This window comes from Megascapheus bottae, chromosome 17 (assembly GCF_031878675.1).
Source record: "Megascapheus bottae isolate mThoBot1 chromosome 17, mThoBot2.hap1, whole genome shotgun sequence".
NCBI classification, from domain to species: domain Eukaryota; kingdom Metazoa; phylum Chordata; class Mammalia; order Rodentia; family Geomyidae; genus Megascapheus; species Megascapheus bottae.
The window spans coordinates 23,201,160-23,223,567 of NC_143525.1; the positions used below are offsets into that span (position 1 = coordinate 23,201,160).

The 22,408-nt window shown below is 42.2% G+C and overlaps 1 protein-coding gene across 4 annotated transcripts in view; it reads right to left on the reverse strand.

Moving 5' to 3' along the window:
• Slc39a11 (solute carrier family 39 member 11) overlaps window positions 1-22,408 on the reverse strand; it is a 261,761-nt gene that overhangs the window by 82,554 nt on the left and 156,799 nt on the right. The gene's annotated exons all lie outside the window — the stretch shown is intronic.

The window sequence follows — 22,408 nt, forward strand, 5'->3', positions numbered from 1 at the left end:
CCACTGGAGCCATGACACCATTTCCGGCTTTTTCCTATGTATGTGGTACCGAGGAGTCGAACCTGGGTCTTCGTGTATGCTAGGCAAGCATTCCTAGGCCAATCGCCTGGCCCAAATATTACTCTTGGATAAGAAAAATGCCCATGGGCAGGGAAGGTAAGCCAGAGGAAAGCTGAAAAGAAACCCTTCCCCCCTTATAAAAATACTACCATCAGACTTACTAACATTATGTAGGTTTGGATGGCAATTTTTAAGCCTGCTACTACCAGAAGTAAGTCAGGATGTCATGAGGATATTTTCTTGAGAGAACAGACCAAGACACACAGTACAACTTGCCTTGTCTCAGAACAAAGTTGTTAATATTATTCTCTCATTCCACATGCTAGAATCATACTGCAAATACAGCAGCCACCAGTGGATATTTAAATTTAAATTAGTTGAAAAGAAACAAGATAACAGATCCAGTGTCTCAATAACACAAGCCATATGTCAAGTGCAAGCTGGCTATCCCAACCATTTAGAGAATGTTCTCTTGGGTGAACCAAGAGCTGAACTCTCCTGCAGAGACTGATAAGGGAAATGCCACAGCGGAAAGAGCCAGGACAATCACATAAGGACACCCTCATATATTATGTCAGAATGAATGCTAAGAATGGGGCTGTTCCTTCATGGTCCCATCCAAGAGGCATGCTGGAAAGTTACATGTTCGTCAAGGAAGTGTTTTTCTAACATGTAGTAGAAGGGTCCCAAGGTGAGAGGCATGGGGTGGGGGAGGACATACCAATGGCCAACTAAAGACAATAAGCCACCCTAGGAGCACCCTATGCTTTCAGAGGGCAAAAGGCCAGCCTGGCTTCTTGGACGGTGACTAGATTCAAACACTACTGCTACTCATAGGAGAGGTTCTTCTGGGCAAAGAAGCTCTAACACAATCTGTGCAGAGAAGATCACTGGGGGCAGGAGGGCAACCACCTAACCACCCCCAAGGAGCCCTGAATCTGCCACCAAGAAGCCCCAGAAGCTCTTAAAATTAAGATCTATGAGAAACAAGGTTCACATGTGGCAATCTGTTACTTTCAGGACACTAACATTAAATTCAAGATAAACCTTTAGGAACTTGTTTTCACTGGTGTGTGTGTGTGTGTGTGTGTGTGTGTGTGTGTGTGTGTGTGAGAGAGAGAGAGAGAGAGAGAGAGAGAGAGAGAGAGAGAGAGAGAGAGAGAGAGAGAGAGAGAGAGAGAGAGAGAGAGAGAGAGTTTTGTTGCTATAACAAAATGCTTAATATTGTATAATTGATAAAGATTTCTCTTATATAGATCTAAAGAATGGAAACCCAAGATAAAGGGAACCACATCTGGTAAGGGCCATCTTGCTATGTTATCCTCTGGTGGAAAACAGAATGATGTGAGAGCAGATCAAACAAACAAATCCTTCTACCAGGAACCCATTCCCAGGATAGCAGCTTTTATACATTCATAAAGGCAGAGCCCTCGAGGTTGAAATCACTTCTTACAGATTCCCTGCCACATGCTGAACACAGCTGCTTTGGGGATTAAGTTTCCAACATGCAAACTTTGGAAGACACATTCAAATCACTTTGGTCTAGGCACTCAATTATATTCTCCCCCCACCATCTTTTCCCCCTTCTCCCCTCCCTGCCCCCTCTAGTGAACAGGAAACCAAAGATCTCCCACTTCTTTCTCCCTGTAGGCTTCCAAGGCTGAATCAGACCAGGAACTGCCTACTGAAATTACAGTGACAATGAAATGAACATGACATTGAACATGTTCGTCAATACTCAAAATTCACTGGGTGATGGTGGCTCAGGCCTATAATCCTACCTATTCAGGAGGCTGAGATCTGAGGATCATGGTTCAAAATAAGTCTGGGAAGGAAAGTCTGTGTGACTCTTATCTCCAATAAAATACTTAGAAAAAAAACAGACGTGGTGCTGTGGCTAGAATGGTAGAGTGCTAGCCTTGTCAAAAGAAGTTCAAGGACAGTGCCCAGGTCCAGAGTTCAAGCCCCAGGACCAGAAATAGTAGTAGTAGTAGTAATAATAATAATGGTAATGATAATAATAATAATTTCATCACTGTGGGACAGTACTAGCATCTTCCTATGCAATCAATCATGCCAGATGGAGAAGGAGCCAAGAAACTGAGAAGAGAAAGAAACAAGGAGAAATAAAGCTGTTCTATGATTTTACTCTTCATATTCAGAAGGTTTCAGAAGGCATGCTTGAGAAAGGTATACCCCAAGTAGGACAGTGGAAGGCAAAACCCCCGAAAAGCTGATGGCATGAACATGATAGCACCATAGTGACACAGTGAGCTGCTGTTTGGACTGTAGATTATTAGGAACAGAAATGCTTGCAGAGATAAATAATTAGCTCTGTTTTGCATGGTGAATTGCAGGCTCCAAACTCCTCCGTGACTCACCAAAGAACACCAGTGTGAGGCTACCTCTGGATTTCTTTGTATGAAAGAAGAATCTGTCATTCCAGTTTTGCTATATTTGCAGTCAATCCTTTACCCCAATTGGGAAGTCAAAAAGCCTACATAGAAATCGATATAAAGTCCCATGTGCTTCATTCAAAATCAGCTGCCCCACATTCTGTAGGCTAAGAAAAGTCCCTTAACGTCTAATTGTAGAGAGTATTTTTAATTTCCATGACTGTAGAATATACTTGAATTTGGGAATCCCTTAACCTAGGAGAAAGAATGCAGAATGTTCTAGAAGCCAAGAGCTTCCTATAGCTGGAAGAATGTAGGATGTTCTAGAAGGCATGAGCTTCCAGATACAACCTTGGTCATGGGCCGAATCATCTGTGCTGTTTCTTTCTTACCCCCAGTCCACTGCCAGGAAGAAGAGAAAAAAAGTCATCCAGGCAAGAGTATATCCAATTCTCTCTTTTCATTAGAAGCAAACATTTGTAAAGCCATGGCACACTCAGCTGAAGAGCATTTGCAAATTATTACTATATACAGAGCCAGCACACTGAAGTGACAGGGATTGTAGAATGTTCCAAGTGGATGGACAGAGCATCTGACAATCACAGCAGGGGCTCCTAATCCCCTTACTCAGAGCTAGCTATGTACACAAGGGTAGAATACACAAACCCAAGCTCTCTCACTGTCAGCAGCACAGATATGAAATCTACCATCCCAAACTAATACATCAGGAAGAGTAATGCAAAAGAGAGATGCAGTCAAGTAGCCGTTTACTCCTTGAAGAGATTAGATTTCATATGCCATGGCCCAGGCCAAAGCTTAAATGGAATGATATGAAGAAAAGAATTATTTTTCCAAGTGTAAAACCTACCTCTGAACCACTAATAAGCAGGAATAGTTGATCTAGACTCTGTGGTCTGGGGAAAAAAGTAGCCAGCTTGATTAAGACCATTTTCTGACTTCAAGCATTCTTGACATTAGATGTGCTCATGGTAAATTATAGCAGATCCTGCTGTATTTTTCTCTAGAAGGTGTTTGGTAAGAACAAGGTGGCACTTACCAAGAGCTCAGTAAATGCTGACAATAGCTATATCTCTATCTCCCAAGACAAACATTTCATTCTTAGATAATTCTAACTGTGAAAACATTATTTCTTATATAGATAGCACTCGACTTAGGATTTAACATGAAGTTTTTCAACTCAGAAATTCTTAAACTTACCATCCTATGAAAGCAGTATTCATTGATCAAGCTTAAAGCCACGCACCATTGGTGGCTCACGCCTGTAATCCTAGCTACCCAGGAAGCTGAGATCTGAGGATCGAGGTTCAAAGCCAATCTGGGCACTAAAGTCTGTGAGATTCTTATCTCCAATTAACCACCAGAAAACTGGAAGTGGTGCTGTGGCTCAAGGGGTAGGGTGGTAGCCTTGAGCTGAAGAGCTCAGGGACAACAACCAGGCCCAGAGTTCAAGTTCCACGACCAAAAGAAAAAAAAATCAAGCTTAAAAATTATCTTTCTCCCAACCTAGTGAAATTCAGTATAGTCAGTATGATTCCTCCCCACTGCCCCCACCCTCTCACATAAACATAAACATAAACATAAACACACACACACACACACACACACACACACACACACACACACACTTTTTTGGCCCTAAGCACCATCAGAACCACAGCTACAAGACAGTCACATGACCCCAAGAGTGAAGTCAGTATTATACAGTGCTGGGTTTTTTTTTTTAATACAAGTATTTAATAAATTGCATGAGGGATTTAACCCTTGACTACAAAGTCTTTGTGTAAGTGTAGTCTAATGTAAGTATTTTTAGCATGTATGAGGTAGCCTAGAGAAAGCTTTAAGGTGTGCAGAGGTTGGATCTATTAGATGAATGCTGAACTTAGCATACTTTTCTTTTATGATGGGTTTAGCTGGACGCCAGCTATAACCTGGAGAGTATCTCTCCTCTGTTAGCATCTACTACCTTTCACTTCAGGCTGGGAGTAAATATCAATAATCCCAGGGTCTTTTTCCATGGAGGACCTCCAAAGGTTTCTACCATCCTTGGCTGTACCAGCCAGAAAGGTTAAGTTCTCTTAGCCTCTGCTCCTCTGGACTGTTTTCCAGCTCATTTGGCTAGAGATTCTCCTCTGTAAACTCAGGGGTTGGGGAATCATTCATCTATGCCTGGCAATTGTAGCTGGAGAAAGGTACACCCCTCCAGATGTGGACAAGTGGTGGCAATGGAGGTGACCTCGAGAAGAACCATCTCTCAAGACTAAATTAGGCATGCGGGGCTTACAAAGTGCTGGGAGTGCACAGTGAGCATTCCAAATCTAGAAATGACCAGATATGAGCAATGAGTTTGTTATTCAGTGAAGCCTCAACCTCTTTTTCCTCCCTCTAGGGGGCCCTGATTCCAGGATGTATTTAGGTTCCCATTTTATATTTATTTTGCTGGAGCTCATCTGAACTTTAGCCTGTGAAGAACATTTGGTTTAGTGATTTAGTCATCCCTCAAGTTACTTGTCCCTCTGAGCTTCATGTCAGTTGCTAACTGTCACACCATTAATATACTCATCTGGGTGACCAATTAGATTGCATTTGGCTTGTTATTTTATAGCACATTTTCAAAAAGTAAGTTAAATATCTTCTGTCTAGTTTTCTTGTAAAGGGTATAGTATGGGTTGAACTAGGTCCCCCTCAAATGTGTATGTTGGTATGTTTCTATACATCAATATCTTACCATATCTTAGTTGGAAATAGAGAGGTTTTAGATGGGCTAAAGGAGATCATAATGAAGCAGAATGAGCTCCTAGTTCAATATGACTGTTTTTTATAAAAATGGAAAATATGAGCTGGGGGGTCATGGCTCATAACTGTAATCCTAATCACTTGAAAAGCTGAGATCAGGCCTGGGTAGGAAACTTACAAGATGTCATCTGAACCAACAGCAAGGTGGGCCTGGTAGTGTATACCTGTCACCCTGGCTATGTGGGAAGTGTAAACAGAAGATCTTAGTCCTGACTGCCTTGAGCAAAAAGCAAGACACTATCCAAAAAATACTGAAAACAAAAAGGGCTACAGAGTGGCTCTAATGGTGCCTACGTAACAAATATAAGGCTCCAAGTTCAAAGCCTAGGACTACCAAAAGTGGAGGACAGAAGAAGGAATATAAACATAATCAAAGTCAGACTCAAAAGAGAAGAACAATGGAAAGAGTTACAGGAAGACAATAGTCACCTACATGCCAAGGAAAGGCTCCTTCCCTGGGTACCTTCTGAAGAAGAGTCCTAAATTTCAAATTTCCAGCTTCCAGAACCCTGAATGATGTTTCCATGGAAGCAAAGCACTTCTGTTACAGTCATAGCTAAGGAGAAGAGCTTCTAAGTCACTTAACTTTGATCTTGGGACACATACCCTCTTCCTACTTCTTCTACCCAGACTACCTAGAGGCAGGTTTTAGGGTAAATCTCCCAGAGAGGAGGTTATCAATAGCAGCCAAGCACAAACTCTGCAGCCTTTAAAGTGACAGGAGATGTCATGCTGGCTGTAGCAGGCCTCCCCTGACCCTCCTCTCTCCAAGCCATGAAGATGTTTCTCAATCATTTCCACTCTCATTACTTCCTCAAAGTCACCACTGGAGAGCAGTTACCTTTTCTTCTCCATTAAACCACCTCTCAGTCTCCCCACAGGGGGCACCTGAGGTGACTGACAAGCAGATTGGAAATTCTAATCAGAAAGACCAGAAACATCCAGCATTACTAATGCTACATGAGCACCATTCTGGTTACATGACAGTGTTTTGCCTTTCTACAGTTGACATTAATAATGTTGTAGCACTCAGGAAAATGGGTTTTGTTGAATGGAAACCTATGGAAAACACCTAGAATTAAAATCCATGAACTTGGTAATAAGTGCGTGAAATTCTGAATAAGGAAAGCAAGAAAAAAATATCTGTTCTTAGAAATTATCTTTTTGTGTGTACAATGTGTGCCTGTGTGTGTGTTGGGGCTTAAACTCAGCAAAAAAGCTCAAGGCTATTGTTCTACCACTTTGGACCACAGTGCCACTACTGGTATTTGAGTGGTTAAATGGAAGTAAAAGTCTCATAGAACTTTTCTGCCCTGACTGGCAATCCTCAGGTCTCAACAGCCTGAGCCACCAGCACCCAGAGGAAATAATCTGTTAATACTCAAGTTGTTCTCAACAATTTAAAATTAAAACACAAGAAAAATAATAAAAATTCTTTTTATATATTAGCTATATTTTCTTGAAAGCATTTGAAATCTGCTTCTTCTAAGGAAACCAGAAGTATACTAATCTCTGGAATAGGAGAGACCTTTTAGAAGGGATTATGGACAGCTCATATAATCCAAACAGATTATAAACATTAAAATGCTGAACAGGATATAACATGGCAAGTGCATCATAGAAATTTAGGAAAATGTTCACTAGGCTTGACCAGCTATTCATGGGGGTCTGTACTCTGGGAGATCAGCAGGAGTACAGACCTGTGCAGGGCCAAGGGAATGGTCAGAAGCAGCTGAAGGGCCACAGGAAACCTGCAATGCTACTCATAAGAAACACGTGGTAGGTATGGGCCGGGAGTTTGGCCTAGTGGTTAAAGTGCTTGCCTAGCATGCATGAAGACCCGGGTTCGATTCCTCGGTACCACATACATAGAAAAAAGCCGGAAGTGGTGCTGAGGCTCAAGTGGTAGAGCTCTAGCCTTGAGAAAGTCCAAGGACAGTGCTCAGGCCCTGAGCTCAAGCCCAGGACTGGCAAAAAAAAAAAAAAAAGAAACACGTGGTAGGAGGAGAAAGAAGAGGCAGACAGCTAGGGAAAAGTACAAAGCCACGGAGGTTAGATGCATGTGTGTACATGCACACAGGCGTGTATGCATGTGCACGTGCACGCACTTGCATGTGTGTGCACGTGCACACACACCATATGCATATTCATTACATGTGCATGTATATACATGAATCATTATATTTACACACACATACAAGGACATATGAACATGTGCAATACCATATTATGCATACTCACATGCATGTAACACATAAAAACAACCAAACACACACACGTAAGCTTCCAGCATCAGGAACTAATACCTCTTAATTATGCAGGAACACTTGAGGTCTACTCCTGGAAACTGCCCCTCTCCTCCCAGTCCTTAGTCCATGGACACAATGGCTACACCAGACAGTAGCCTTCATGTCCTCAATGGAGAATCTCCTGTGTTAGGTCCCAATATTCAGGTGTCCTTATCTTGAACCCTAATTTATAACCACTCCTATTTTGTCTTTTCTCCTTGATTGACTGTAACCTATTTGGGCTGGCAGAAGATCAGAGCTAGGCAAAGAATAGGGCTTTGAACTTGCTCCCTACCCCCACTATACTGCCTCCTTTTCCACAGCTGCCACCAAATCCACATATGTGCTATATCTCATCATAACCAGACAACTTTAAAATTTCCAGTCCCTGAGGACGAGAACTTAAATGGCTTTTTCCCCCGATTTATAAACTCCAGAGGTAAAGTGAGGAAACATCTCAAAGATGGAAAATGGAGGACAAGAAGTATGTGGCAGTGACACTCTAAGAAGAAAATCCTAACTGCAATAAAAGAGAAAAAGATGGAACAATAGATGAAAACTACAGGCTTCAATAAAGCAAAATTGTGCTACAGAGTGGCTGGGTACTAAGTTCTCCGCCTCTAAGAAAAGTCGATTCTGTCTATACCAGAAAGTGATCTTCGCCAAGTACTATATCTGTAATCTTAGCTACCCTGAGATCTGAAGATCACAGTTTGAAGCCAATCTGGGAAACTCTTATCTCTAATGAACTACCAAAAGAGCAGGAAGGAATTGGAGCTGTGTCATACTATAGTAGAGTTTTAGCCTTGATTGAAAAAGCTAAGGGACAGTGCCCAGGCCCTGAGTTCAAGCCCCAAGTGATGGCACAAAAACAACAACTGAAAAGAAAAGAGAAAAGAAAAGAAAGGAACACTGCAAAACCCAACATCCTGTTTGTTAACTTGGGTACCAACTCAGCTGTGTCTTAAACACCCCATCAACTTAATAAACGCACAGAGAAAGGAAGAGACTTTCCTCCAACTGTCAGAGCAAAAATCCTTTACTCTTCAGTCCAGCAACCTGAAGAAAAACAAGAGAATTTGTGGCTTGGTTTCCTTGACAACCTTATCTTCACCACAGGCACCATCCTGTCTCTAAGCAACAGGGTACTCTTCAGAATTACCAGGAGGTAAAACCCAGTGCTTACCCTGACTCTAGGATAAAGCAAACCAGGGCAGGGATCCACTGATGCCTCACAAGGCAAAGCCGAGGGTCCACAGAAAGAGATACATGGCCCTGGATGCCCTCCCCATCTTCCATACCTTCACCCTCCCTCAGCTCCTTAGGGCCTGAAACTACCTTTACAGTACATCCTCTTGGCTTACATTTCTGTCTTCTAGATGGGGGGTGGGGGCATTGACTCAACCCATCATCTGACTTCTCCCTTATACCTGCTCTTATCAGAAAATCCCCACCACCACAGCCCTACAATAGGTAAGGGCAAAGGGAAGACAGACCCTGGAGAACAAGGCACAGAGGAAAGCTAAGATGTCACTGTCCTGACTTGTTGATTTTGGAAACAAATAGCTAAGCTTGGAGGCAAGTGTTTGATTAAAAGAAGAGAAAACACCTACATTGGTGTGTTGACATTTAAGAAGATCTCTGTTAGCACTGAAAACAGGGTCCAGAGATTTTTTCCCCCTCCCATCACCATGCATGCCCCAACCTCTTCCCTAACGTCTTAGAGCCAGGAAGAATTTCTAAGCATAGAGAGAAGAGGGATAAATGTACAAGCTCCCTGAAAATGAAATGACACCTTTAATCAGAGCCAGGAAGCACAGAGCTCAGCAGCTCAAAGACACAGAATCTGGAAATAGAAGGAATCAGTACACTCCTTTCAAACTGCTGTACCTACTTATCAGAAGAGCTGCTACTCATCTCATACCTTTACTTTTCAAGCAAGCTACTGTGTATAACCCTATTTTCTCTCCCCGTGCAAGATGTGGGTGGGGGCGGTGGGAGATCTCCCCTTCCTCCAAGAATCTGGACCTCTCAGGTCAGAGCCACTCTCAGATACAATCTCACTCACTCACTTTAAAAAGAAGACAGAAACTGCTGGGTCTGGCTCCAAACGCTGATGTAATCATTGGTAATGGGGGAATTTGGATAGTCTCAATTGGCGTAATTCAATTTCCTGATTTTATATTATCCATGAACTTTGAGTTAATTAGATTGTTGGGGAGTAGTTCATCCACAAAATGGATCTACTTGAGATTCTTGCCCTTGTTTTCTCTTGGGATGGATTGTTAAAAAGAGAAGTCACTGGATTTATTTTGGAAGTCCTCATTTGAATTCAACGACAACCTCTGTATCACCAAAGCCATAAGAAGAGTCTTGTAGACTCTTCTGCCAGGGAAGGAAGTCTGAGCCATGGAGATGGGTTTGCAAAGACCCACTTCTCACAGACATCCGCAGGCTTCTGGAAGACCAGAAGCAGTCAGGGAAGAGAAGGTTGAGAGAACAAGAGGGGTTAGGCTCTGGTAATGTGCAGAACATTGCAACATGACAACCTCTGGCCAAGAAGGAAAGAAAAGGAGTCAACATGCATGCTTCTGATAACTAAATTTGTCTGCACAAGTGGACACAAACCACAACCCGTTAGGATAAGAGAGTGAATAAGGAGGTGAGTCAAACACTTTGGGTAGGTAATATCCCAATCAACAGGCCACAGGGTTGAAGACTGAAGACTGGAACCACGAGTAGACAGGTGAAATGGTTTGGAAATCTAGCTGCTAGACTCCTAAGCACCCCCAAAGACTGGTTTAGCAGACCTTATTACTTCCCCTTTTCTATTCTTTTTTTTTTTTGGTGGGTCATGGGGCTTGAACTTGGCCTGCGCACTGTCCTTGAGCTCTTCAGCTCAAAGCTACAGTCCTACCCCAGGGCCTGGGCATTGTCCCTGAGCTCTTCAGCTCAAGGCTACCGCCATACCCTTGAGCCAAGCCCCACTTCCCATTTTCTAGAGGTTAATTAGAGATAAGAATCTCAGGTCCTTTTGTGCCTGGGATGGCTTTGAACCTTGATCCTTAGATCCCAGCCTCCTGAGTATCTAGGATTGTAGGCGTGAACCACTGTGCCTGGCTCTTCTCATCTATTCTGTGAAGGGGGACCTAGCTTTTCCTTTCTCCTCCTACTTCCCCTCACCCCAATCTGAGCTACTGTCTCTGAACTCCACTCTCCATCAACAGGAATATTACAGCTGAAAGCAGTACAAGTTGTTCAAATCATGACACAGCCAGGCTAAATGGAAAACTCAACTAGCAACTGCCACCCTGAAGGGTGAGCCATGGTAAGCCATGGTGAGCCAGAGGCAAGGCTTAGACCTCAAAGTACACAGAAATGTCACTTTCAGGGCCGGGAGTTTGGCCTACTGGTTAAAGTGCTTGCCTAGCATGCATGAAGACCCGGGTTCGATTCCTCGGTACCACATACATAGAAAAAAGCCAGAAGTGGTGCTGAGGCTCAAGTGGTAGAGCTCTAGCCTTGAGAAAGTCCAAGGACAGTGCTCAGGCCCTGAGCTCAAGCCCAGGACTGGCAAAAAAAAAAAAAAAAAAAAAAAAAAGAAATGTCACTTTCACTCATGGTTTTAATCAGTGAAAGGAAAAGACAATGGCATTCCCATTTCAGAACCCATCCTCAGTTAATTGTTATTTGTAAAACACAAGTAACATTTTAATTATTTTCAAGCCCACACCTTAACAGCTCTCAAAGGAACAGAGACAAAACAGAATAAGCAGGAAGGTATTAAATGCATAATTAATGGAAACTAAAATTAGCATACATGAATATGAATCATCTGGGACTATTACAAAGCATGTCCCTCAAATGTTATCAATTGATTAAACTTGTTATTTGCTATGGCTTTGAAACAAATTAGGTCACCTCATCAGGGGGCATAGGGAACCTGTGGTAGAGTAGGCAGTTCTTTTGTAGACTTTTCTGCTAGCAAAGGTGCTGGGTACTTTTCATAACTTCAAGTTTTGTTTTTGTGCTCATGCTGGGCTTCGACTTAGGGTCTGGGCACTGTTCCTGAGCTTTTTTACTCAAGGCTGGTGTTCTATCACTTGACTCACAGCTGCACTTCCGGCTTTTTGGCGGCTGACTGGAATAAATGTGTCATAGACTTTCCTGCCTGGGCTGCCTTTCAGCCTATCCTCAGATCTTGGGATTACAGACATGAACATCTGGATGTCATAATCCAAATTTTGAGATAAGCAGAAACAAAGTAAGCTCCTGTCAAAGCCCATCTCTGAGCCTCTGGGGGTCATGGATGCCTCTGACAATAACGCCTTTGCCGTAAAGTGATGAAAGCAGGAGGCCTGGCCTCCATGTGGCTCCTCGGGAGCATCTGTGATGGGGCCACTGGGATGAAGAGCAGTAGGGCTGAAATCTAGCAGGAAAATGCCATGCCTGAGACAAACCTGTCAATCATGGAGTGAGGAAGGTGGGAGGTAGGTCAGTGCTATGAAGGAGCTTGCACTAGGAAGGAAGAAAAGAGTCTGGTAACCAGCCAGGGCCTCTACCTTCCCTACTGGTCTCTACTAAGGAAACAGTAACGGAAATACTTGCACACTGCTACAAGATCAAAATTAAATGCCTCTCTCTCTCTCTCTCTCTCTCTCTCTCTCTCTCTCTCTCTCTCTCTCTCTCTCTCTCTCTCTCTCTCTCTCTGGTAGGCATGGAATCCAGGGTCTCTTATATGTGCTCTATCACTGAGCTACTCTATAGCACCAAAGGGCAACTCAAATCCATAGACATTAATTTTAATTTTAAGTTGTACCATATTCAATGCCTGCCAGCTATACTCTTATTCTGGTGTGAATTTCTTATACTGTTCAATTAATGAAGTTCCTCCTTTGGAACTTGATTACAGTACAATGGAATTGGTGGTAAGACAGAAGAACTCAGATTCTATCACTAAGCACCAAAGACTCTGTAGCTCTCTGGAAGCCATGCGATAGATAAAAATGGTATATACAATAAATGACATATTGTTTTTTACAAACAAGGAGACAAAACTTTTCCAGAAAATGTACCCTAAAATGAATGTCTTTTTGAGGAGCACTGGGTAATGAGCTGAACAATGCCCATATCTATTTATCTATCTATCTAATCTCTCTATCTTTATATATATATATATATATATATATACACACACACATATATTTGTATATGTATATATGTATTTTTTTTGCTTGATGATAGAAATGTCCTGTACCTGTCCAATGCAATAGGATAGCCACTATCTCTGTGTCTCGTGAGCACCTGAAACATGGCTCAGGATGGCTAAAATGCTAAATGTTATAAATTGTATCCAATTTTGTTTAATCTAAATTTAAATTGAAGCAGCTATCATATTGGAGAATATAGGTCTAAAGGGGTTTATTTAGTCACCTGTGGTGATATGTACCTGCAATGATTTAGTCCCAGCAATAAGGACACAAGATAGGAAGATGAAGAGTTTGAAGCCAGTTTGGACTACAAAGCTTTCCTTAAAAAATTTTTTTGAAGCAAAGGCAGTACTCAGAGGAAAATTTATAGTGCTGAGTGCCTACAACAACAAGTTGGAAAAATTGCAAACCAACAAGTTAATGTCTCACCTTAAGCTCCTGGAAAAAGAGCAACAAACCAACCCTAATCCCACTAGAAGAAAGCAAATTATTAAAATCAAAGCAGAACTAAATGATTTGGAATTCAAAAAAACTATAGAAAGAATCAACAAAACAAGGAGTTGGTTCTTTGAAAGAATTACAAAATTGATAAGCCCTTAGCAAATCTTACCAAAAAAAGAAGAGAGCATTTCGAAATAAACAAAATCGCAGATGAAAATGGTAATATCACGACAGAAATTACCAAGATCCAGAATATCATGAGGGAATACTTCTCAAACCTTTACGCCAACAAATTTGAGAATCTAGATGAAATGGATGAATTCCTAGCCAATATTAGCATACCCACACTGAACCAAGAAGAACTAACTCAACTCAACAGGCCTATTTCAAGCTCTGAAATAGAAATGGCAATAAGAGAATTTCCACCTAAGAAAAGCCCAGGGCCAGATGGATTCACAGCTGAATTCTATAAGGTCTTCAAAGCAGAGCTCACACCAATACTCCTCAAGCTCTTCAACGAAATTGAAAATGAAGGTTCTTTACCAAACTCATTCTATGAAGCCAGTATAACCCTCATCCCCAAACCAGACAGAGATTCATCAAAGAAAGAGAACTATAGACCTATTTCTTTGATGAACATCGATGCAAAACTTCTCAACAAAATACTGGCCAACCGTCTACAACAACTCATCAAAAAAATTATACACTATGATCAAACTGGATTCATCACAGGGAGGCAAAGCTGGTTCAACATATGCAAATCAATTAATGTAATTCAACACATCAACAGGAGCAAGGACAAAAATCACATGATTGTCTCAACAGACGCGGAAAAGGCATTTGACAAGATCCAACACCCCTTTATGTTAAAAGCTCTGGAGAAACTAGGAATCCATGGAACATTCCTCAATGTAATAAAGGCTGTGTATGAGAAACCCACTGCTAGTATTACACTTAATGGTGAAAATCTAAAGTCATTCCTTCTAAAATCAGGAACAAGACAAGGATGCCCACTCTCTCCACTACTCTTTAACATAGTATTAGAATTCCTAGCCAGTGCAATAAGGCAAGAAGCAAGCATAAAGGGGATCCAAGTAGGGAAAGAGGAAATAAAACTATCCCTCTTTGCAGATGACATGATTCTGTATTTAAAGAATCCTATAGACTCTACTCCCAAGCTCCTTGAGCTGATTCAAAACTTTGGAAGAGTAGCAGGCTATAAAATCAACCCTCAAAAATCAAGTGCCTTCCTTTACGCCAACAGTGAGAGGAACGAGGCAATAATCAGGAAAGAAACTCCTTTCACAATAGCCTCAAAGAATAAAGTACCTAGGAATTAGCTTAACTAAGAATGTAAAGGACCTTTTTGATGAAAACTTTAAAACCCTAAAAAAGGAAATTAAAGAAGAACTAAGGAAATGGAAAAACCTCCCATGCTCCTGGATTGGAAGAATCAACATTGTGAAAATGACAATCTTGCCAAGGGCTATCTACAAATTCAACGCAATACCCATCAATTTCCCAATGGCATTCTTTAAAGAAATAGAAGAGGCAATTCAAAGTTTCATATGGAATAATAAAAGACCCCGTATAGCAAAAACACTTCTTAGCAGAAAGAACAGCGCTGGAGGAATTTCAATTCCAAAGTTTAGACTCTATTACAGAGCTATAATTCTCAAAACAGCTTGGTACTGGCACAAGAACAGGCCTGAAGACCAATGGAATAGAACTGAGGACCCAGATACTAAACCACAGACCTATGGCCACCTAATCTTTGACAAGGGAGCCAAAAAAATAGAATGGAAGAAAGACAGCCTCTTCAACAAGTTGTGCTGGCAGAACTGATTAGCACCTGCAGAAAACTAAAGTTGGATCCTTGTCACCTTGCACTAGAATTAACTCCAAATGGATCAAAGACCTGGAGGTAAAAGCTGACACACTGAAAACTTTACAGAAAGGAATAGGAGATACACTAGGCCTCCTTGGCACAGGTAGAAACTTTCTTAATAAGGACCAAGAATCACAACAAATCAGAGAAAGGCTGGATAAGTGGGACTGCATTAAACTGCCGAGCTTTTGTATGGCAAAGGACATAGCTAGTAAATTAATTAGGAAGCCTACAGAGTGGGAGAAGATCTTCACCAACCAAACAACAGACAAAGGCCTCATATCTAAAATATATCAACAACTCAAAAAATTGAATCACTCCAAAACTAATATCCAAAGTAACAACCATCCCATTAAAAAATGGGCCAAAGACTTAAAGAGAGTCTTCTCTGAAGAAGAAACAAAAATGGCCTATAGACACATGAAGAAATGCTCAACATCTCTGGTCATAAAAGAAATGCAAATCAAAACAACTCTAAGATTCCACCTCACTCCAGTTAGAATGGCCAGGATCAGGAAAACGAATAATAACAGATGCTGGAGGGGATGTGGCCAGGAGGGATCACTACTACACTGTTGGTGGGAGTGCAAACTCGTTCAACCACTATGGAAAGCAGTGTGGCAGTGCCTCAAAAGGCTAAACATAGAATTCCCCTATGACCCAGCAATTCCACTACTTGGCATTTACCCAACCATCCAGAAACAAGGACATACTAAATCCACTAGCACAACAATGTTCATTGCAGCACTATTCACCATAGCAAAGATATGGAACCAACCTAGATGTCCCTCAGTTGATGAGTGGATCAACAAGTTGTGGTATTTGTACACAATGGAATTCTATGCTGCTGTCAGAAAGAATGACATCGCCCCATTTGTTAGGAAATGGAAAGACTTAGAAAAAATCATATTAAGTGAAGTAAGCCAGACTCAAAGGAACTTAGGCTCAATGGTTTCCCTCATTCGTCATAATTAGTAGAAACCTTGGGCTCTACTAGCAGAGATCTGCAATAAAGCAAAATCTTGATACATAAGGCCATATAGTATGAAGCTAATTGAAAGGACCTCCAGGATATTGAAACAAAAGCCATATAACGAATGATTGTTGTCCTTAATGTACTATGTTGTCTCATCTCCTTTGCTGTCCCTTGGGTATCTCATATTGTTACAGTATCTCACTTTGTTATCTGATATATTGAATTTATTTGTATTTGGCTATTTGAAATTTGATAGGGAAGGGGGGAAAACCAAGACGGGTGGGGGGTATGGGGGGAGGGTAATGGGTACCAAGACATGTGAAAGGGTATCAATGTATGTGAATTAATGTACCTTCTATCTGGCAAATATCATGTAACCCTTTTACTAATTACAATAAAAAAATGTTTTGAAAAAAAATTTTTTTTGAATAAACTATAAGACATTAGTAGCTATCTGGCAGAAAACTTGGAAGTTACCAGAAACTTTGAGTCCTAATATAGAACTATATTCGAATTATCTTGGATTGAATTTTTCCCTCTTGAATTTACATAACAGATAGGAGGATGTCATCACAAGTCTTGATTTTAACACAAAGCCAAGTGCAGCTTTGGGCTGTGGCTTTGGCCTGCTGATTCCTAGATCTAAAGGTCGGAGGACTCTGCCCCTCTGTGTCTACATCCAGCAGGCTGGGGGCAGAAAGGATCTACAGTTGCCCTGGCACAGACTCAGGGGACCAAAGAGTTGGGATATGCTTCCCTGCCAATTCATGCAGTTCTCATGCTCCATCCAATGGCATAATGTAGAAGTGTGTGCTCAGCCTCTGCCAGGATGTACACCAGGAACACATGGTATCTTGAGCAGAACATCATCCTGTGCAGGAGCCCATGATAATTATTATGTCAGGCTTCCCACTGAGCTACAGATAATTAAAGGAAAATATTAGTGTTTTCAAACTCCTGGAGTAAAAGAGAATCACCTGCTGTGTCTTACAATAACCTGTTGGTGGTGACAATTAGAGTTCTCTGGGAACCCCTACTTAGTGTCACCATGATTAGAAGGAAAGAGCAAGTTGGGATTAAAGGAGAAGGATGTGAGGAGTGGAAGAAAGACATGTGGAGGGAGTTCAAGCTTGCCAGGTCCTGCATTGCTCTACCTTAACAAGTTATCTCTTCATGTCCATCTGCCCAGTGGGGAAAGACTGGCGCTCTCAGGTTTTTGCCTAAGGTCACCTAGCTAGTGAAGCCCTGGGCCTTGTCCCAGCCCTGGGCCTGTTGACCTGCATTGGTCCTGGACTGTCCTCCCTTGGTAATGATGATGTGTGGGGGTCTTACTCCATGGATGCTCACTGTAGCCCTCATCAGAGCACCCACAGTGGCAGCCCTGGTACAGTCCAGTCTTCCCACCCAGGATGCCCACCCAAGTCTTCAGCTGAACTGAGCTAGGTATCTGGAGTGAGAACCCCATCAACATACCAGGCTGGTGACACAGATGCTAACATTTATGTGGCAAGATGAAAAAGGCAAGAAACCACCCCTGAAGCAACTCTGAAATACACAGCGATGAACCAGAAGCAAAGAAACACAGAGTTCCCAGAACAAGAGGCAAAGAGGGCACATTCATTAGACTGAGCCCTGAAACACCCGATGTAACTGGTTGTGTGTCCTTGGGCATCATCCTTGAGCCTCCAGGTCTCTAAAACCAGGGTTGCAAGTATTAAATATTATTCATGGACTACTCTAAATCAGGTCTAGAACTTCCAAAGGGCCCAATAAGTGGTATCTTTTCATGGTATGAATGTACTTTATTCTTGCCAATGATCTGTGCTGTTGCATGGCATTCTACTTATTCATTGGCTGAGCCAAGTCTGCCAAGTAGTCAGAATGCTGCACTGTTTCTGGAAGTAGAAGACAATTAGAAGGATCCAATCTACCAGCAAAAAGCCAAGAATAGAGGCATGGCTCTAGTGGCAGAGCACCAGCATTGAGGAAAACAGCCAAATAGAGAACCCCTGAGGAGTTCAAGTTCCTGTACTTGAGAAGGTCAACATCTAATAACAAAAATTTTTCCTCAGTCTTTGAGGAATATGAAGACCTAATATGTCCTTCTTCGTACTGGCAATGTTTTGTGACACAGGGATAGAACTTGTGGCCTCTTGCTGCTAGGCAGGCTCTCTAGGATAAATACAGATGGCCTTTCCCCATTTTTAAAAACCCAACCATAAGTAGGAAGCATACTTAATAGAAAATTTTAGTTACAAATCTCATAAAATACGAAGAAAATAAAGATTAGTCATAATCCTCAACCTAGGAATAACCACTACGATTTTGGTGTCTAAACCTGTGCTTTTATTTCCAGAAACAGAAACCACTTCTAAGACCTCCAGCATTCCTTTCGAAACCATTATTACAAATCATCAATGATGACAAGCTAAGTAATTAAAATCAACAGTCATGCCGCTCTGGAGATGAAAACAATGGCCCCTGGGCCTGTTCCTGTCATAGTAGCAACCAGCACAATGAACCTGGTTCTTGACTGAGAGGAAAATGAAAAGCATCTAATTCATCCAAGTTCCTCTTCTGTTGATCTTTACAAATAAGCTCAAACATAAAGGAGAGCAAGTGTCTGCCACAAGTCACCATGATTCACACAAGCCACCATGACTCAGGTAAGTCAAAGGCCCTTGCTAGGCCCACAGAAAGATAACTAGTCATCTAACTTAGAATGGCTGGTCTTCTCTTAAAATAGAAGATGGCTATCAAACACACTGTTCCTTGTGGGTGATTAAATTCATTCAATCTATGACCTGTCATTGCAGGTGATCAGGTACATACTACACCTGACCTGTCATTGTGGAGAATGGGATACATACTGACCTGATTGTAGGTGATCAGGTGCATACTACATGTGACCCATTAGGCAATCAGGAATATAGTATATATGGGACTACAATGGAGCTTCCATATGTGTGGTGGCCTTGGACCCAAAAGAAAACATGGAAAGGACTATCTTGCAAGAAGCAGGAGAAACAAATACCTGCAGACAGAGTAAACAATAGCAGATCAGAGAGATATCTGTCATAACAGAAGATAAGGGAACAGCCAGATGTCATAGTGGAGGAGTGGTTAGCTGTGTTAAATGAAATTGAGGTGCTGGGGGTATGGCTCAGTGGTAGAGTGCTTAAAATGTATAAGGCTCTCGAGTCAGTCCCCAGCATTATTTAAGAGGAAGCAAAGTAAATGAGATTTCTAAGGTAGCATTTCTATTTTTCTTCAGTTAGCCCACGTGACAAGCTGGGAGGCACTATGCTGATTATTAGTACAATTTCCTCTATGTTCACCTAGAATGCTTTGGGGATGAGATAACTCCTTTAAGTCCCTTCAGGCTTAAATTCAACTTTCTCACATACAAAACAGTTCACTGTTGAGACCAATGACTACTCATGAAAAGAGATTATTGCTAGTTGACTTTAAATTCCACTTAACCCACACAAAAGAAGCTTGTTTTCTAAAGGCCAAGAATCTCAGGAAGGCACAAAGCCCTTGTGTCTGCATGGTATTACACTGAGTGCATTTTCAGACATTGCTGTGCTTAAGAGGCTACTGTCTAGGAGTGATTTTCTTAGAAAAGCATCCTTTCTTCTAGGTATCTTTTTCCAGTAAATTCCAGCAGGTGCCCAAGCCACCTGCATGGACATACACAGGCAGAGGCCAAGAGGTGACTGGGTACAAGTAGTCTCTGCCCCCCTCCCTGTGGCCTTTGCCTCTCAGAGCATGTGCCTTTGGGGTTCTGTGAGCTGGCCCCCTCCTGTCATTACCATGCCTTCCTGAGCTATACAGTTGCCTGCCTGCAGTTGTATAGATTCTTCCTCTAACTCATGGTTCTTTCCTGCTCTTGACCAATGTCTGCCAGATACTGTGTTGCTATCCTCCTAAACACACACATTCTCCCCAGTTCTTTGATTGCCACCAAATCCGAGGTGCTACTATTAGATGTCTTGCTTAGGTCACAAGGGTGAAGCCCTTAGGAATGTATTTGTGCCCTTATAAAAAGAGGGCTCAGAAGCTGGTGTGGTAACCAACGCCTGTAATCCTAGCTCCGCAGGAGGTTGAGATCTGAGGATCAAGGTTCAAAGCCAGAGGTTGAGATCTGCGGATCAAGGTTCAAAGCCGGCCCAGGCACTAAAAGGTCCATGAGTCTCTTATCTCCAATTAATCACCAGAAAACAGGAAGTGGCACTGTGGCTCAAGTGGTAGGACGGTAGCCTTGAGCTAAAGGCCTCATGGGCAGCATCCAGGCCCAGAGTTCAAATCCCATGACCGACCAAAAAAAAAAAAAAAGAGGGATCAGAGAGCTCTGATGCTTTCTTCCACGTGAGAACATGGTGAGAAGGTAGCCGTCTGCAGCCTGTCCTCAGGATCACCAAAGCCGGGTCACTGATCCTCATCTTGGACTTCCAGGTTCCAACACTGCGATATAATGCCTGTGGTTTAGAGATCACCTGATCTATGGTATTTTCTGTATCAGCTCAAAAGGATAAAGGCACTTTCATGGTTTTATGAAAGGCCCTGTCATGGCCTGGGGCTCAACTGTTCCCCAGTCAGGTTCATGTGTTGATGGCTCCTTCCCCAGCTGGTGGTACTACTGAGAGATGACTAAATCGTGACAGCACCAGCTTCATCAATACATTTATCTTCTTATAAATTCACAACTGAGTGGGCTCATACAGTGTACAGTAGGACCTAGTGGAAGGAAGTGGGTCACTGGCCACATGGCTTCAAAGGATGTATCTTGTCCTAACCTTTTCTCTTCCCCTCCTGCCCCCCGAACCCCCAGCTTGCTGGCTCCCATGAGGTAGGCAGCCTCCTTCCAGCCCCTTTCTTATTTTTTAACTGGTCAAAACTCTTGAAGGGCTGGGAGTTTGTCCTAGTGGTAGAATGCTTGCCTAGCATGCATGAAGCCCTGGGTTCAATTCCTCTGTACTACATACACAGAAAATACCAGAAGTGGTATTGTGGCTCAAGTGGTAGAGCACTTGAGAGCCTTGAGAAAGCCCAAGGACAGTGCCCAGGTCCTAAGTTCAAGTCTCAAGACTGGCAAAAAAACAAAGTCTTGAATGGTAGGACAATACTGTAATGCCCAAAAGGATGACATGTGCGGGAGACTCCTCTTCCCCAACAAAAAGCCTTTCATGGGATGGAAATGACAACAGAGCCCTCGGTCTTCCAATGGGCTTCAAATGACAATGAGGTGAGCGTGGCCCCAGCCTCCTTCCACTTCAGGCCCTCTGGAATGCACTGGGGTCCCATATAAGGCTTCATTTCAAAATACAATGGGAAATTATAGTATCCAATCAAGGAAACATGGGCAGAGGTGGAGGGAGATGGGATACAGAGAGACAGAGGTTGATGGGAATTGTGGGGAAATTAGGCTATATATGATCACTAGATAGGCTAAGGACTCGGGTTGAAAGAATGAAGAACCATTCTGTCCTGAGGGCTGGGGAGGGGTGGGACAGGCAGGGAGGAGAGAATGATGAAAGGGGTGACACTGATCAAGATGCACTGTGGGGAAAAGGAAAAACAGCAGAACTCATAAGCTTAGACAGAAACTTTTTGAGTTCCAGGGGTACAGCAGATAGGAAAGAAATCTGGCAAATGGGATTACATAGAACTAAAAAGTTTCTATACTAAACCAGAAAGACAGCCAGAAGACTGGGAAAAGATCTTTACTAGCAATATATAAGGTAAAGTCCTAATATCCAAAATATACAAGGAACTTATCTTTCCCAAAGCCAACAAATCAGTCACTAGAAGGGCAAAGGAACTAAGGAGAGATTTCTCACAAGAGGAGGTAAGAATGGCAAAGAAACAAATGAGAAAATGCTCATCAACCCTAGCCATAAAGGAAATACAAATCAAAACAAGTCTGAGATTCCATCTCACCCCAGTTAGATTAGCTAACACTGTGAATATGAACAACAAAGGTTGGAAGGGATGGTAAGAGGGAGGAATCCTACTGTATTGTTGTTGGGAATGTAAACCAGTATAACCTCTCTGGACAGCAATCTGGAGAGACATCAGAAAAACTAAATATAGATTTTTCTAATGACCCAACCATACCACTTCTGGGAATCTACCCTGAACACCATGAACCAGGACACGATAGACAACCGCTGTCTTTATTGTTGCACTATTCATAATAGCCAAGCTATAGAAACAACCTAGACACCCCATAATAGATGAGTAGATACAAAAAAATGTGATACCTATGCACAATGTAATTTTACACAATCATTAGAAAGAATAAAATAATGTCGTTTGCAGGGAAATAGACA